At 52.4% G+C, this 10,689-nt stretch overlaps 1 long non-coding RNA gene across 1 annotated transcript; it reads left to right on the forward strand.

Moving 5' to 3' along the window:
• Positions 1–316: 316 nt before the first annotated feature.
• Positions 317–8,807, forward strand: LOC109381008 (uncharacterized). Its single transcript, XR_002123611.1, has 4 exons — positions 317–1,919; positions 6,673–6,743; positions 7,782–7,958; positions 8,415–8,807. It is a non-coding gene; the product is annotated as an uncharacterized LOC109381008 (long non-coding RNA).
• Positions 8,808–10,689: the final 1,882 nt, after the last annotated feature.

Consider the following 10,689-nt stretch of genomic DNA (forward strand, 5'->3'; position numbering starts at 1 on the left):
ACTTGTTTTTTTTTAATTTTTCTTGTAATTCACTTTTATTGCACTTTTACAAAAGTATCAATTTGCAAGGTTAGGAAAAAAGGAGGAGCTTCCCGGCAGATAGTTTGAGAAGCTGTGGGCAGGACCCCATCCACAGGGACAGGGAAACCCAGAGACCCTGACCTGGGGGCTGCAGCAAGTTCTTAGGAGATTTCGTAGGGGATTGCAGACACTGGGAACCCTGTCTGGGGGCAAAAAGGGTGGTGAATAGGTGAATAGTGAACATTCATTTTTTTTTTCCCAGCAAGGATGGGCCCCTCTCGAGGTGGACTGAACCCTGGCCTGGGCATAGCCCTCACAGGTACCAACCAACACAACTTTCTACAGCCAGTCATTACTATTTAGTTAAAAAACTCTCCTAGTGAATGTTTTGGATGCCACTTCATTCCATTTAGCGTTTCAGGCAGCACATAAAGACTGACTTCCACACCAGTGAGCGTGGGGAACCAGAGATGAGTGTGAACCATAGGAAAATTGACCCTCAGTGGATTTTCAATCCTAATCACGTTATATAAGCAACCCAAAAAGAAAACAAAAGAAAAAACTCAAGCCATGCATTTTATTTAAAAGGGTGTGAACTGATGCTGGGCAGAAGCAAACACTGATCTTCTGGAGAGAAAGGTGCTTTCATTCTAGGGGTCAAATTACTCCTACAGATAGTTTTTAGAGGACAATGAGCTGCCTACGAAAAATAAGCAAGCTCACAAGGACAGAGGAACAAGGAGCAGGACCCCGCCGAAGCTTCAGGCAGCAGGGACCTGCAAAGACCTCAGCCATCAGTGATAACCGTGCTCATCCGATGTGGACCATAGAACTTGCGGTGACTAGGCCTAAAGAAATGCAAGACAGGCTGGGGCTGCATAGCTCAACTGGAGGAGGACTGAGGATGGGGGACGGAGGAGGCTGTGAGTGCATTCCTGAAATTCTTCAGACTCATGAGGATGGTGGGAAGTGAACACTGGAGCTGCAGGCACTTGCAGAGAGAAAGTTCAGGCGGCTGGCTGGTTCCCCACTGACTGCACAGGGCGGGGACCCCCTCCCCACTCAGAACCCCAGGCCAAAGGCCATGGGGTATGCAGTCATCATTGCAAAACAGATGCCGCTGGACTCTCTGGAATTTAGGCGGGTTTGAGTGCCAAGAAATCTCCTAGGTTAGAACACTTAGACATCTGGGATGAAATACAACAAAAGTCCTTTAATCTTCATTGGGATCCTAACAAAGGGAAAACTCCACTAACCAACAATGAAACCGGAGCTGAAGACCAGTTGTTAAGCTGACACTGACGTGACAGTGGCCCTGGGAATGTTCGCTCCTCCAGGAGCCAAGACCTTCCATTTTAATGGCCATACGGAGATGGGGACAGGCTTTGACCTGGGCGAGGTCAGCACTCAGGACTCAGGACGGTGGAGGATGACACCATGACAGCAAGAATTGCTAAGTGCTGGGGCGACAACAGGCAAGTAAATAAAGAGCAAAGACACCCATACCTGGGCATCTCTTGCTGAGACTCCCATCAACCCTGCCGTCCCTCCCCAGCAACAGCTGGTCCAGCTCAACCCTAACAGTCACTCAGCACAGTTTCTTGATCAAATTACTGGAAAGCAGGGCTTCCTCCCTCCCTGGCCTCCCAGTGAGTTCTCAGAGTTTCTTTTTACATCAACAGCACACGCCTTTGTCCCCTCTTGTGGACTGATGATGAGTAAAAAAAAAAACAACACAGAAGGAATGCTTGACCTCATCTCAGCGAATAGGATTCTATCAGTCATGAAAGCCACCAGCTGCCACGACACCGTGGAACCACCTTTGGGGCCCCTTGACAATCTATGGAGAGCACAGCGATTCCAATCAGGAATTTGGCGATGGACATAATCAGTAACAGGTGTGCCCAAGGGCTCCGGGGGGAGGGGGGAAACAAAGTGGTTATTTTAAACTGTTAGAAAAGCAAAACATTAATTGGAAACCACTTAGATGTAGAATTCGTTAAATGTTGAAAAAAAATTGAACTACCAAGTGTAGTGAGAGGGTTTTAAATTATGCTGTAGACGGTGCTTCTCCAACTCGGGGTGCATCAAGGAACCCGGAGAGCAAATGAAAGATAGGGCCTGGGTCTCCGTGCTGCCATGCTCTCCAGGCAATTCCGAGGCCCCTGAAGCTTAAGAGCACTCCCAAAGCTGGAGGAAACCAAGGGGAAACGACGTGTCACCAAATGACAAATAAGGTCCGCTCTGGATCTCATGTCATTTTACAAACACATTTGGAGGTGTGCAGACGCAGACTAGAAAGAGATGCCTCATGCCAAGTACTCGCTCTCTTGGAAGGGAAGTCGATCTTGGTGTTTCAACGCTTTGGCTCATCTGAGACATCTGCTCTATTATATGATTAGAAAACGACCTCCCAGGCCATGGCCCGGGTTACAGGGCCCTGTTGGGGGGTGTAAATCTTCACCACCCAAGTGTGATTTGAGAACCCCAGGCGGCCCCATCCCTGAGAGCTACTTAGGCAGCACAGCTGGGCCCCACTCCGGAGCACCCAGCACTTGCCGGGAAGAAAAGGGCCCTCCCTGGCAGGACTTAGGGTTCACAGAATCAGGAAGAGGCAGGAGTAGACAGCAGGGCAGAGGAACCCCATCTTTGAGCCTGAATCGGGATGGGAAGGTCTGCAGTTTCGGGCAGACCGCTTGTTAGCACAGGGTCCCTAGAATGAAACCACTCTGGCCCTGGTGATATTGGTAGGAGGGAGGGGCCTGGGTGCTAGCCTGTCCCAGGATTGTCCCCACCTGTCCCAGTCCTCACTAGCCCCAGCACCTGTGAGGGGGGACTCTCGATCACCTGCTACTGACCCCTCAGGCCTGGCACAGACTGCCCAGGGTCAGAGGTCCTGCCGGCTTCTTCCAGTCCCACCTCCCCTGGGCCTTACAGCTGAACTCACTCAGGCCAGTGGGTGAGCCCCAACCCTGCCTGGGGAGGAGGGTTTAAGGAGTCCGGGGTGGGGGATCCCGGAGCTGGCCGGACTGCCTGACCACAACTTGGTGGGCCCACTCTGTTTTGTGCTATGCAAGGTGCGCTGGGGCTCCCAGGCTCAGGAGTCTCGTCCTGGGGCCTCCTCGTCTCAGATTTCGAGAAGCCCAGGCCTCAGCTCCTAGAACATGGTGGGTGGAGCCTCAACCCTCACAGAGACCCCCGAGGATGCCAGTGAGCCCAGGACAAGCCTGTGACGCTGCTGCCCCCAACCCTGCCCCATTTCTGACTCTCCTTGGCCATCCCTTTGGTCTCTGTCCTTTTCCTTTAGAGAAGCCACTGTGGCGCCCAAGGCGGGAGGTCCCCTCTGCCCCACCTTGCCCTCTTGCCTCATTGGACCCTGAGCCCAGCAGAGGGAGCACTGGGACCAGCCAGGGGCAGAGGTGGTGCTGAGAGAGCTCTGGGAGCCATTTGCTTCCACATGGCCCGGCAAGGCCTAGTGTTGGGCACACTACAGCACAGGTGAAGTGGGCTTGTTGTCAGAAAGTGGGCCCTTTTCGGCATGAAATCCAGGTCCTTGGCAACGCGAGCAAGGAATTGAACGAGATGCCAGAGTAAAGCACTGAAAAAGTAGTTTATTCGAAAAGATAATACATTTCAAAGAGTAGAAGTGGGCCCGAGCAGTAGAGAATGGCTCAAGGGCCCATTATTAGAAGAGAAATTACATTCCAAAGAGTTCGGAGCAGGCCACGCACAAAGGTAAGGCTCAAAGGGCTCAAAAAGGAAGAAGCGGTCAAGAGAGCAGGGCGTCCAAAAAGGGAAAAATGGAAAAAGGCTGGAACTTTCCAGGACTTGGGGTTTTTATCCCTTCTCTAGAATGGGCTGTTCCCCTAAGGGCGTGGGACCACTTGATTGGCACCTGTGATTGACAGGATGTACTGCGCAGGTGCGAGTGACTGGTCTGATCTAGGTGTACCCATTTGTTTTAGGGGTAGATAGTTACAATGAAAAGAAGTTTTGGGTGGAGAGGGGAGGTCACCGGGCGGTCACATTCTGTGGGACGTGCAGGAGTGCAGAGACCCAATGTCTGCCTCTATCTTCCTACCTAGCCTTCCCCTTGAGAGACGCGATCCCCATGAAATCTCTATGGGAAGCTGAGGGACAGGAGGTCTCTTCTTCTGTATCTGCTTCCTGCTGGGCAGGGGTGTAGAGCTGTCCCTGCCTATTGGGGGATTCACGGAACTCTCACCCTAGCTGATCTCAGATGAGAGGAAGAGGTCTCGAGCTCCACCTGGAAGACTGTGTTGGCTTCTTTGGTTGTGACCAGCAATCTTGTTGGGGTATCCTCTGTATCCCCAAGTCCCTGAATGAGGAAAAATAGATTTTAATTAATAAACCTGTTAGCTCTCATGAAGCCTGTGGCCATTCAGCCTGTTACTCAGGTGGCGTCAGTTGTCTGGGCCCAGAATGGGTTTGGCATTCAGTTTACTGGCCTGGGAGACATTAGGAAGTCACAGGCTTCCAAATAGTTATCTGAAGCAGGGACTTCTATTGTTTAGGATTCAGAAATTGATTTACAAAGCAATCAAGAAGCAGGGGGATAGAAGAATTTTAGGCTTCAGGCTAGGAGCAATCTTTAGTCTAGGACTTACAAACTGGTTAGAAAAGTAATCAAAGCCAAGAGCTAAGGAACTAAGAAACTAGCGAGGAGACTTAACATTTCCATACTTAATATTCCTATAGGAAAGAAAACTGAAAATTCTCTGGAGGGGAGGGGGGCCTCTCTTGACCAGTAACTGGCTGGCACCTGGGCAGGAAGTCCACCTTGCTGGGAGGGGCAAACTCGGACTTTTTGGATCCCTTCACTTGTTATGGGGGCTGGGAGGGCTGGAAGGTTTAACTAGAACTACTGTGTCTTTGGTGTCTCCATGTTCTGCCACCTGATGAACAGGTGAGTCTAGCTGACCTCCTGAAGCCAGTCGCCTCCCTCATCACACAAATGTCCTGCACTCTCCAGACCCAGGTGTGGGAGGCCCCGCTGCTCTGACCCCTGGGACCCCAGCGGTCCTCCATTCTGGCCACACATTCGAGTCACCTGGGCAGTTCAGGAACCACCAGCTTCTGCTGCTCCCACCTGAGCCAGTTAACTCAGGACCTCGGGGGCCTGTGACTGGCTGTGTGGCAAGGGCAGAACGCCCAGCTTTACTTCGTGTGCGCTGGGAGGGGGCGCTCGGGGGTCCCTTTCATGGACGGTCTGTGCTCATCTCCTTCCTCCCTCCTCAAGGCCCAGGCGTTGGCCCTCTCTTCCCCTTCACACTTCGCCTGCAGGGGCTCTTTCCGCTTACTTACCCGCGGGGAGCATGTGGCATTTTGACTGGGTCATTTCCTGGTCAACTCCTGTATTTCAGGGTTCAGCTATGACGTCCAGGTCAGTGTGCACCTGCTCACAGGCTGTTTATCAGCTGGGGTTTGGCCCTGCAGGGTAGGGCCTGTGTCTCTGATGTGGGTTCCTGGTCCTGTCTCTGTCATCCGGGCCAGGCTGGTCATGGGCTGGGCTGGAACCTCGCCTCCCCACCAAGGTGTCACTCCAGTCCCTCCTTTTCTGGCTTTTGGGTCACAGGGGCTCTCTCTAGAGTCCCTGTCTGGCTCCTGGCAGTCTTGCCTCTGAGTGCTGTTCCCCCTTCTCCCTCCACCTCCCGGCCCATCTTGGGCCCTGCTCCAGGGGGCACCCTCCCTAGTTCCCATCTCTGATGCCTGCCTGGAGACAGTGCTCAGTGCCCAGATGGCTCTCAGCTTCCCCTTCCCTGAGCCCATTCCTCGGAGACAAGCTCAGTCAGTTGGTTTCCCCTTTTGGAGATTCTGAGGAGCGTCAGGCTTGTGCCACAAAACCAGACACCTGGATGGACTCCAGTCCCAGCCCAGCACCTGCCCCTATCTGGGTCCACTGCTGGCTGGGGTGGAACTCACTCAGTCTTGGTGAGCGGATGATGGTGACTGGGAGCTCAGACTGGCCCAGAGGTGGCAGGGGGCTCTTAGGGGCTGTCTAGCCCCCTGTTTCTGGGCCTCCACCCTGAGTCACCTGGGGGCTGGTCCACGAGCACTTTGTCCTGATGGGTAAGGGGCGGGGAAGGTGCTGGATGCAGGCTCCAAGCTTCAGTGGCAGCAGGGTTCTCTGGGGATCCTTTTAGCTGTGATGTCTCCCCACCCTCCTTGCTGTCTTCTCCTTGGCTCCTGTGACACTGAGCAACAACCTGCCCCTCTCTGAGCCTCAGTTTCCCCATCTGAAGTCATAGGGTAGACTGGGTAGGGGACCCTTGGGCTCTCCCCTTCCAGGGTGGGGTCAGACTTTCCTGACTTCCTGTGCCTGGGTCCCCCGGGATCGCCTTTTCTGCTTCATTACCTCCCATGATGCCTTCTCCACAGGGTTGGGGGCAGCTTTGTGTCACTACCTTCAAGCTTGAAGACCTACTAGAGCCAGGACCTATCCAGGGTCTTTTGGCCTGTACTTCACCAAAGCAGCACTGTCCCATGTCCCTGCCCATGGGACCGCCCGGCCCCGCCCCGCCCCCCCAGCCTCTGCGCCCTATAGGGCCCCCTTTCTTCCTCTCCTCCCCCTCCTTGTAGGGTCCCAGCCCATGCCTTCCTCCCACAACTTTGGCTCTTGTCCTCTAACAGCCACCCCAGAGCCCTCCTGCCACCTCCTGGAGACCCCAGGCCCTCCTTTCAGAGCTCCTAGAACCCTCCAGGTGAGTCTGAGTGGGGCTTGTAGTCTCCAGTTGAGGGGATGGTGGTGAGGGGCAGGGAGGGGTGAACTTGAAGAGCGCAATGATAATGCCAACATGGGCCAGTGAAGCAATGTCCTCCACAACTAGACTGAAGAACAAAAGGACAGCAAATTGTCTGTTCCCCTCCCCCAATTCCCCAATAAAATCTTTGAAAACAAAAAGATGATAGGACTCATCTGAGGAATTCAGTGAAAGAGCTAAGGAAAGTGAATCATATTTGCCAAGGTCTTCAATTCCTACAAAGAAGTTTGAAAAAAAGGAAAACAGTGTTAAAATTAATGTTGATGGCTTATTTATAAGACGTAAAGGCTTATGAGTCCTTTAGAGCAAAACAAAATGATAGGAAACCCTGAAGCTAACTTTTTTTTTTTAAAGATTTTTATTGGGTAATTGGGGGGATGGGAACAGTGATGGGGAATTGGGGGAAGGGGAACAGACAAGTTGCTGTCGTCTTGTTCTTCAATGTAGTTGTGGAGGACGCTGCTTCACTGGCCCAAGTTGGCACCATCATTGCGCTCTTCCCTGGCGAGGCAGATCAGTCGCCGGCTTCTGGACGGCCGCTCACTGCAGCTGCTGGCTGCTCACGCTGGCTGCTGGCTACATATGGGAGCCCATGGCAACCCACTGCCACAGGGACTGCAGCCTACGCCGTCGCCAGCGACTCACAGCAGCCCAGCTCCAGGTTGAACTGTTGTTCAGCATCTTAGCTGTAGAGGGCAGTGTCACTGGCCCTCATATGTGGGATCCGAACCGGGGTCCTCTGGCATCCCAAGCGAGTTCTTAACCATCGCGCCACTCGGCCGGCCCGAAGCTAACTTTTTGTATGTGATCACGTGACGAACTAATCTTTGAGTCAACAGTCTGTCCCTGACAAAAGAGGAAAGATGTTTATGTTCTTGAGTTGTCTTAGCTTTTTCAAAAGTAAGACTTGCACATTTGTATAGCTATTTGCTGGGTTAATCTCTGTCTAGAATAAAAAGAACCATTTCTTGGCGTCAGGCTCTGAGGAGTTGTGCTTGCACCTGTCGCCTCACCACTCCGACCTCGCCTGTCCCAAATTCAAGGCAAAAACAGAGATCTGGACAGTTTCTCTGCAACAGGTCTCCCTGGGTTTCCCGGTGGCCACTGGGCTGCATCAAGGCTGCATCCTCTCCTTGTAGGAAGCAAAGACTGCACGTGAGTTACTCGATTTGTTTGGCACTCCCTGGATTTCACTTTAATGTAGGTCAGCACTATGGGAATGCCCCGTTCGTCTTGCTGCATCAGGAGAGCCTGGCCAGTCATGTGTTCAACAGCCCTTGCTCCTGTATATTCAAATAAGATACTGATACAAACGTTTCAGCAAACGTGTGCATCTTGGTGGATGCCTACTTGTGTTGCTGTTGAAAGACTAGCCCCAAATGAATGCTTAAAAAGTAGTGTCTAGGTCCAAAATATACCTGTCAATGGTAACTGTCAAACGTGTTTTATGGGGTACACTAAAACGTCCTGGAAGTTCTTCCAAGGTCCATTCCCAAGAGATCAGTGAATAAATACTTAAATTGATTACAGTCTCGAGATGGCGCTGCCCTCTTCCATTCTGACATTACTGGTTGTGATAGGAACTAATGACTGGGAAATTGTCATCCACAGGTGGCTTCTGCTTCTTCGCCTCATTTACTGAAAGGCCTGTGCTCCGAACTACAGCTCAGAGATGGAATCTTCCAGAAGGAAACACCTGAGGAGCCTCCAATGACTTCAGCCATCCCCTGAAACTGTCGGGGTGGATTCTGGACACAGGCTTCTCAGGAATACCTGCCACAATCCCCACAGACAGTGGACTGAGGCAGGCCCCCCTGGATTTCAGTCCGGAGACAGTCAAACTGCTCAGCTCGAAGACAAGTAGCCAAGACTAATGGACTGAACAAACAATTCATTTGTTTATTGTATTAGACTTGTCACGAGCTTGCGATTAGCCTTTTTCTTAGCCTTTAATGCTTGGCTTAACTGGTCATACTTGTAGAAACTTGAATAAAACATCTCAGAAATGGCTTTATGTTCCAGGTGACTGCATCTGTCCGTCGTTCACGGCTCTGAGGTCCCCTGTCCCTATGGAGGGAGAGGAACGGGGATGCGCTCCAGGGCCAGGCCTGCCTTTGGCTGGGAACTGAGACCTTGCAGGTGTCAATAACAGGCTTCCCTGTGATTTGTGGGGACGTTTTACACTTTGGGAGGGTGGAAACCATCATAATATACCAGGGGGTGCCAAAAAAATGCCTACAAATGACTTGTATTCATCTTTTGTTATTGGTATACATTGAGGATTACAATTTTCACAGTTTTTTCCTTTCTCAAAATGTGTACAGGTCTGGCCGAGTGGCGCGTTGGTTAAGAACTCGCTTGGGATGCCAGAGGGCCCCGGTTCAGATCCCACATAGGAGGGCCAGGGACACTGCCCTCTACAGCTAAGATGCTGAACAACAGCTCGACCTGGAGCTGGGCTGCTGTGGGTCGCCGGTGATGGCGTGGGCTGCAGTCCCTACTGCAGTGGGCTGCCAGAAGCTACCATGTGTAGCCGGCAGCCAGCGTGAGCGGCCAGCAGCAGCCGTGAGCGGCCGTCCAGAGGCCGGAGACTGATCTGCCTCGCCCGGGAAGAGCGCAATGATGGTGCCAACTTGGGCCAGTGAAGCAACATCCTCCACAACTAGACTGAAGAACAAAACAACAGCAACTTGTCTGTTCCCCTTCCCCCTATTCCCCCAAAAAATCTTTTAAAAAATGTGTACACATTTTTATGGCACCGTCTGTATATATATGAACATATGAATGAAACCTGCCACACCACTTCATAACCATTACTAGCATTTTCTCTTAAAGGCATTTAGGTATTCAAGTTAAAACCCCACTTGTTGCGTTGTATCATGTAGTATATTCAGCAGCATTTTCATATGCCTGATGTTCAGCTGCAACCATCAGAATTGTTGGCGAGCAGGTGAGCTGCAATTCATAACTTCACGCTGATGAAATAGTCACAGCTAAACCCCAAACCAAAGTCAGTAACTTTCAATATTTTAGCAGTGTTTCTTAAGAGAATTTTTGTCATCAAATAGTTCGTTGACTTATGTTTTCGTTATGTTTCAACACCTGGGATGCTACTCCAATGCAGAAGCATTTTGTTAGTGAAATGGATTTCATAAGGAAAACAAAAGGCAACCAACCCTTTCAAAAGGACATTTGCAGAAACTGCCCAAACTGAGCTTGTCCCTTCTGTGACTATGCTTCAAGGGGAATAACGGAAAAGTAGTGATATTGCAAGAACACAGGTGGCCTCGAAGGAAACACCAGTGTGTGGGCGCAGAGCACCCGGGTGCGCAGGGACAGGGCGGGGCCGGCCGACCCGCCACCTCCAGCCTTGCATCACCTCCAGGAGGGTGCGACACGCGCACAGGCAAGGTGTCATCGAATGGCACCCAGGCATCCTGCCCAGCCGCGCTTGCAGGCACCCACTGGAGCTCTCTCCGCCCCTCCAGTCGGAGCCGTGCCAAGAACACGGGTCATGTGGAAGGGCAGCGGGGGTGGGGACACGTGGGGACGTGGCGGGGGCGCCTCCCTTCCTGCAACGGAGAAGGAAAGGCGCGCGCTGCTACAGCTATTGGTTGGGAGGAAGGGAAGGGGCCCAGTGGGGGGACCTGGGAACGTCCGAGGCTCCATAGAGCGGGGTCCTCGGTTGAAGACCCCGCCCTCGTCCTTATGCGGACCCAGCTCCACTCTGACTGCGCCCTCCCGGGCCTGGGTCCCAGGAGCTCCAAATGCAGAGGTGCATCCGCCCGGGGGTCCCCACGCCCGGACTTCGTCCAGGCTCTAGGGCACTGTGGGCGGGAGGAGGTGTTGGGGGAAGATGGTCCCGGCGGCAGGGCGGAAAAAGGAG

This window comes from Hipposideros armiger, unplaced genomic scaffold (assembly GCF_001890085.2).
Source record: "Hipposideros armiger isolate ML-2016 unplaced genomic scaffold, ASM189008v1 scaffold_43, whole genome shotgun sequence".
In the NCBI taxonomy this organism is placed as follows: domain Eukaryota; kingdom Metazoa; phylum Chordata; class Mammalia; order Chiroptera; family Hipposideridae; genus Hipposideros; species Hipposideros armiger.